This window comes from Macaca nemestrina, chromosome 18, assembly GCF_043159975.1.
Source record: "Macaca nemestrina isolate mMacNem1 chromosome 18, mMacNem.hap1, whole genome shotgun sequence".
Lineage (NCBI taxonomy): Eukaryota > Metazoa > Chordata > Mammalia > Primates > Cercopithecidae > Macaca > Macaca nemestrina.
Window position 1 is genome coordinate 439,088 of NC_092142.1, and position 7,408 is coordinate 446,495.

Sequence of the window (7,408 nt, forward strand, 5' to 3'; positions counted from 1 at the left end):
ACACACACACAAGAAATCTCCCTTTATTCATAAGAAACATAGATTTAGGTATTCTATTAAACTGAACAACAGAACTAAGTGGGAGTGACCGCATACGCTCTATCACAAATTGCCTGAATGTCTGAAAAGGTCAGTGGGCCATTTCGCTCCGTGCTGTGCCACAGGCAAACCACAAGAGCTGTCAGTGACTCACTGCGTGGGTCACCCAGGGCATGTGGTGCTGAGGCTGTCAAAGAGCAAGACGGGGCTGCATCTAAACTCAGGCCTCTGCTAAGTGTCCGAACTCGGGCGAGATGCTAAAGACTTTAGAGACGTTTCCTTTTCTATAGATGGGGTTATAACACTCACCCTGTCAGGTTCTCGTGTGTGTTGACAAGGCCGGCACGTGACACACCAGGGGCAGAGTTGGATGGGAACCGTCTTCCTCAGACAACATGGTCCTCATAAGCATCAACAAAATAAGGAAAGCAGGAGAGCAGGGTGTCTCCAGCTGTGTCAGGACTGCAGCAGGGACTCAGCAACAGTCAGTCTCTTTCTCTTGTTTCATCCAAATCATACATTCAAAAAAAAAAGGTGGGGTTATCATGGATGTTTATATGGATTCCTGGGATCAGGCAAATATACCTTTCCTTGTCATTCCTTCAAGAGTTATGTCCACACACAAACTCGCACACAAATGTTCAGAGCTTTACTCAGGATTACCAGAAACTGGAGGCAACCAACATGTCCTTCAGTAGGTGAATGGATAAATAAATTCTGGTACCTACAGACAATGGAATATCATTCAGTGAGAAAATAAATGAGCTATCTAATCATGAAAAGGCACACAGGGACCCAAAATGCATACCACTAAGTGAAAGAAGCCAAAAAGGCTACATACTGTATGATTCCAATTACATGACATTTTGGAAAAGGGAAAATTACAAAGATAGTAAAACAATCAATGGTTGACAGGGGTTGGGAAGAGGAAAGGATGGATAGGCAGAGAGCCCTGGCTGCTTAGGGCAGTGAGACCACTGTGTGCGATTTCACCACAACGGTGGACCCACGACAGCGTGCAGATGCCCACACCCATTGAATTAAGACCACAAAAAGGTATTAATTACATCAACTATGAACTTTCATAATGAAATAAATCATGTTTTTTAGAAGTGGACAGTTTTGTTCAGTTTCTGTCTACTTTCTGAAATGGAGACGGTGGAGCGCTTCCATGGTTGTGAGGATAAAAACAGCTTAGAGAATGTAATAACTAAAATAGGTGCGTAAACATTGTTAAACTATTTTATTCTCATTAAAAAGCATTGCTTAAATATATTTATATTTAAAAATTGAGCAAGGAGTGCAAACACATTAACGTAATTCTCCTCTAGCTCCACTCAGAAGTCAGGACTGCACGGCTCCGCTTGCACCTGCGAAACACAACAACCTTTTTCAGCGTCATTAAAATATTTCAATGGGAGGATTGACTTTAGACTCAACCTGTGTTTTCTCCCCTGGAAAACAAAGGTTTTGTGAAACAAACAAAGCCTTTACCGTCCTCAACCGAAACACTCAGACATCTGTGATGTCTGCTGTAAGTGCCACCAGGCTCTCCTCTGAAATCTCGTAATGGGAAAATAGAGACTGTAGATTCTTTTAGAAAGGGGAGAATCAGAACTAATGTCGAAAGGCCACATCCTCATTCATAAACACCTTTTACAAATTCCACAGGTTTAGTTACTTTGGGATTAATATGGACCTATTTTAAAGTGCATTTATTAATTTAGCATGAATTGTTCAAATTCATTCTGGATCCTAAGCCAACATCCAGCAATGCCGGGTGTGCGCCTGGGAGAGTCACCAGCCCTGATGAGCCTCAGATTATTGTATTTGTAAAATGAAGGTTAGGCTTGCTCCAATTTTTTTAAAACCATTTTTAATAGTAAAAACTTTTTTCTTGTTACATAAAAATGTACAAGAAAAACTCAAACATTACCAATGATAATCATTTTATTAATATAAATATTTTTGTGAGCTCAATTTATGACTTATAGAAGAAATAAGCAACATGAGGTGCCATTATAAAATATGGTAACCATACTTTCCTACTTTGTCTATATGTTATTGATAAATCTTGATGTATACAGAAAAGGAGTTTCAAAGAATAATAATTTAAGGCCGGGCGCGGTGGCTCAAGCCTGTAATCCCAGCACTTTGGGAGGCCGAGACGGGCGGATCACGAGGTCAGGAGATCGAGACCATCCTGGCTAACACGATGAAACCCCGTCTCTACCAAAAAATACAAAAAACGCCGGGCGCGGTGGCTCAAGCCTGTAATCCCAGCACTTTGGGAGGCCGAGGCGGGCGGATCACAAGGTCAGGAGATCGAGACCCCAGTGAAACCTCGTCTCTACTAAAAATACAAAAAATTAGCCGGGCGCGGTGGCGGGCGCCTGTGGTCCCAGCTACTCGGGAGGCTGAGGCAGGAGAATGGCGTAAACTCGGGAGGCGGAGCTTGCAGCGAGCTGAGATCCAGCCACTGCACTCCAGCCTGGGCAACAGAGCGAGACTCCGTCTCAAAAAAAAAAAAAAAAAAAAAAAAAAAGAATAATAATTTAAAATAATGTCTTGACTTGTAATTTCAGGGACTTTAAAAAAATTCCTGCAACTGCTTTTTAAAGGTTCTAGAACAGTTTTCTATGTCTTCCAGCTAAATAACTACAAAGAGCTAACTCTTCTCACATTCTGTATTATAAATATGAGTCAAAAAAGGAACAAACAACATCACAAAACACATGCATGAACAAATGGGCCTTGGCTCACATTTAATTGCATCTGCCAATGCACATAGGTTATAGCAGAATTGTGTGTAATTTTACGAGTGGATTTCTGTCAAAATAAAAATTGTCTACTATCTCTATTCAGTGGTATATTTGCACAAATCGTAAACATATTCATAGAGATAGTGGGAGAAATTTATTTCACGGCTTACAAGAAGACAGGTTAAGTTGGGACATTCGATTGTTTCATTAATGCTACATTTTATAATGCGCTTGTATGGGCAAGGTATTTAAATGTATTATAACAACTTTTAAATGCTCATTGTTACAGATGGAATTACTAGAGAAAGTACTAACTGATATTGTCTTTGTGTGTGCTTTGAAGGCACAAGGAAATCATAAAGCAGCCCTTTTCCCTTTTCCCATCTATTTCCTGAAGGCCAAGCTGTGCTTTTGCAGATTAGGCCTCTCTGTAATACACACACACACACACACACACACACACACACACACACACACACACACACACACATGCATATGGCCTTTATGGTTTTAAAGGAGGAAAAGAGAATTTGCCGGGATAACTCTCACCTAGGTATTTTCAGGGGAGATCTAGAATCATCTAAGGGGTTAAGCTGGACTAGCCAATGGGAAAACAAAATGAAGATACCGGGGAGATATTTCCAGAAGAGAAGCATTCCTAATGGGCTAGGCCCTAGTCACATGCGGTTCCCCAGATGTGGTTGGTGTGGCCAAGGTTCCGGCATGTGACGGCTGCCTTCCTGGCACTTCCCGTGCTGTGAGGAGCATCCCCTCCCCAGTGCCAGGGCAGTGGTCCTCTCACCCCCTTCAGAGCAAAGGGCCAGCAGTCGGCAGTCACAGGAAAAGTAGTGAGACAGGAAGGTGAGGAGCATGAAGTGCCACCATCCCAGCCTCCAGTGTCTGGCACAGGATATGACGAGGAACCTCCGTGAATTGGAATCTTCCACATCTCGACACTTGGGAGTTTCTGCTAGATATAATTTGGCTTATAAAAAGAAAGAAATATTGTCTTCTTGCATGTAAATCTTGTAGAAGAGTTAATGATTGTAACCTGGATGTTTTACATTCTGAGATGCTATTAAATCAATATTCATCACAAAACTATTGATAATTTTTTAGAATAACAGATCTCATCATATTTAATGCAGTGGATCAATTGTAAGATGCAGGCTAACTCCAGAAAAAGTAAAGCATAAAAAAATCTGTCTTAGAATGGAAAAATACAGTAAACTATTTTTAACTAGAATTTAAATGCAACATTTTAGGATATGAAGCCATCAGCTCATTTTGAAAACTACTGGCTCAGATGACCTCAGCGATAGGAAACCTCTAACAGATCACAAATCTCATAATGAGATAATTTTCTGTGTCTTTGCCTAAGAGTCTTTCTGAAAGTGGTGCAGTTTTTACAGAAGAGGAATAACGTGTCCCAGACTGAGAACGATTCACAGGCCACCATTCTGGGCAGTGCTTCAGTGTGGAGTTTTAGCAGTGAGTATTCAGAAACAGTGGAATAATTTGTACTTTTTATAAAAAATATTATCTTGTCTATTTTTCTTTAAATATGCAGCAGAAGCTTACTATTATACAACTAAATTATGTGGGTTCTCTAACTACCCACTTATTCTACCTGGATTAACATGTGGTTTATTTCACTTGATGTTTTTTAAAGACACGCATGTGCTGTGTGAGGGTTAGAACATGAGCCATAAATAAGGAGGCTTGAGATGGCAGTGCCTCCCCAAAAATGCAGTACCCCAGGGCCTGCGCAGAGAACACTGCTTGGAACCTTAACACTTCTGAAATGGCTGGACATCTCTGCATGAGCTGTGCTTACCCAGTTGTTCCATTTATTCTTATATTTTACAAGTATTTACTCAATTCTGGAGCTAGGCCATGTGGTCTACCAAAGGAATAAGATATCTGTTGTTCTTATTTTATTTTATTTTATTTTATTTTATTTCAACAGTTTTGGGGAACAGGTGGTTTTGGTTAAATGCTAAAGTTCTTTATTGATGGTTTCTGAGATTTTGGTCCACCCATAGCCCAAGCAGAGTACAATGTACCCAATGTGTAGGGTTTTATCCCTCACCTCCCTCTCACCTTTCCCCCTAAGTCCCCAAAGCCCACTTATCATTCTTAGGCCTTGGACTCATCATCATAGCTTATGTCCCACTTATAAGTAAGAACATACAGCCTGGTTAGGTCAGCAGAGGGCTCCAGGGGACTGGTGGGGCAGGCCAGGACATAAAAGAGGGCCTAGAGCCAGGGTTACCCAGGAGAGGGTGGACCCATTTTGCCAAGCACCCTAACCCTAAAAGCTGTAATCCTTACCCTTAACCCCAACCCTAACCCTAAACCTTAACCCTAACCTTTAACACCTTACCATAACCCCAACCCTAACCCCTAACCATAACGCTAAAACGCTAACGCTAAAACCCTAACCCCTAACACTAAACCCTAATCATAACCCTAAACACAACCCCAACCCTAACCCTAACCCTAACCACAATCCCAACCCCAGCCCCAAGCCTAACCTTAACCCTAACGCCTACCCCCAGCCTTTCTTACCTTTTACGTCTGTCCAGATTCTCCAGTAGAAGCAGGAACGCTTGGTTCCCAGGTGTGCACCACTGCATCTGGCACAAGACTCCGTATCAGTCCCCAAATAAGCACCTGAATGCTCACAGTGCAGCCATGCAGTGGAGGCCCAGGGTGTATTCTCACCTCCAGAACCAGGGCCCAGCGCCTGCGTCAGGCTGATCAGGGCTGAAGTGAGCTGTGGCACCCAAGGTCTTCGTAAGACCAAGGCCACATTGTGCCTCCTATCACGGAGCGAGACGCAGAAGCCTTCAAAGTCGGGGCCCTTCCCTGATGACACTCCGAGCACAAAGTACTGGACTTTCACACAATGAGGCTGCACACATTATTCTGTTTAAGTTCCCACCTAGGCCACTGGGAGAAATGGTGATAGAGGGACCCTCGTGTTGCCCTGTGGTATACATGCTCTGGGTTCATACGACTGCAAGCCATTTACAAGAAACTCAAGCTGAAACGCTACTTGTTTCCAACTTCTTGTTTGCAGAGGATTTACAATTTACACCCCAAAACAGACAGCCACAGAGCACACTACTTCTCCTCTGAAGTCGCTCTGAGGGCCTCCGCATCAGTCCTAGAACTGGAAGATTGGTGGACAAGAACTGGGATGTTGATGGGGCACTGGATACTTGCTGGACACCAACCTCCTCTCACCTAACCTTACAGACGGCCCAGATCTCACCTGCCTGAATCAGACATTTTAACACACACAGCTCTCAACAGCAGGACTTACAGACACAAAACTCCAAGGTAAAGAATTGTCTCAACTCCTTGGTGTCTCAACGAACTAAAACACTGCCTAGCACAGGTGCACCATCAACCTTATTCACTAAATAAACCTCCGTATATTTTATTCATCTTTGATTGTGGAAATGATATAATGAACAAAAAGATGTTTTATAAATTGGATTAAAGACCTTTGAGGTGTCTTCACAGGATCCTATCTGGTGGACCCCCAAATCTGCCAACACAGAGAAGTCATTCGTAAACACGTGCAGGGCAGAGGCCAGACAAAACCACCTCTCTCAGCCTCAAAGTGGCCTGGCAGTCACAGGAACGGCCATGTGGGGTCTGGCCTGTACGAGGAAGTCAGGCTTTTGGTTTGAGGCGCCCCACTGCACCACAAAACCAAGTTCTGCCTAACAAAGAAAAAACAGCCCACTCACTCTCCCTAATATCCCAGCTGGTAATCTAAGAGCAATATCTGCTTGACACCCCTCCTGCTCCGCCCTCCACATCCAAGCTATCACCAAGGCCCCGGCAATCCTACCTCCTAAATGTCTCTCAAATCCACTTCTCTCTCTTTGGAGTCCAGGCCACCAGTGTGACTTCTGCATGTGTGTAGCAGCCTCCTCGCAGGATCTAAACATGCAAATCTAGTCATAGGCTCTGTGAAAAGAAAATCTTGGGGCCCCAAAATTACTAAGCTAAAGGGAAAAGCCAAGCTGGGAACGGCTCAACGCAAACCTGCCTCCCATTCTATTCCAAATCACCTATCTCCTCACTAAGATAGGTGCACATCCGATCGCCTCCTTTGGAGAGACTAACCAGAAACTCAAAACAACGCAACATTTGTCTCTCACCTACCTGTGACCTTGGAAGCCCCCTCCCTGCTTCCAGTTGTCCCCACCTTTCTGGATGGAAGCAAGGTACTTCTGACATGTACTGACTGATGTCTCATGTCTCCCTAAAACCAAGCTGTGCCCTGACCACCTTAGGCACTTGTCGTCAGGATCTCCTGAGCCTGTCACGGGTGCACGTCCTCAACCTTGGCAAAATAAACTTTCTAAACTGACTGAGATCATCTCAGATAATCGGGGTTCACAAGTCCATGTATGTGGACGTCCCCTGGGGTAGTGCCCCTCCTCCACTGAGCTCATTCCAGTCCTCCTTGTGTGTTTTCTTCAGAAGAAATTTCACAGCTACTTGGTCCACACCTGTCGGCCCTACAGGAACGCTGTTCTCCACAGGCACATGGGCAGTGGACCAGCTGGGCTGTGTGGAGAAGA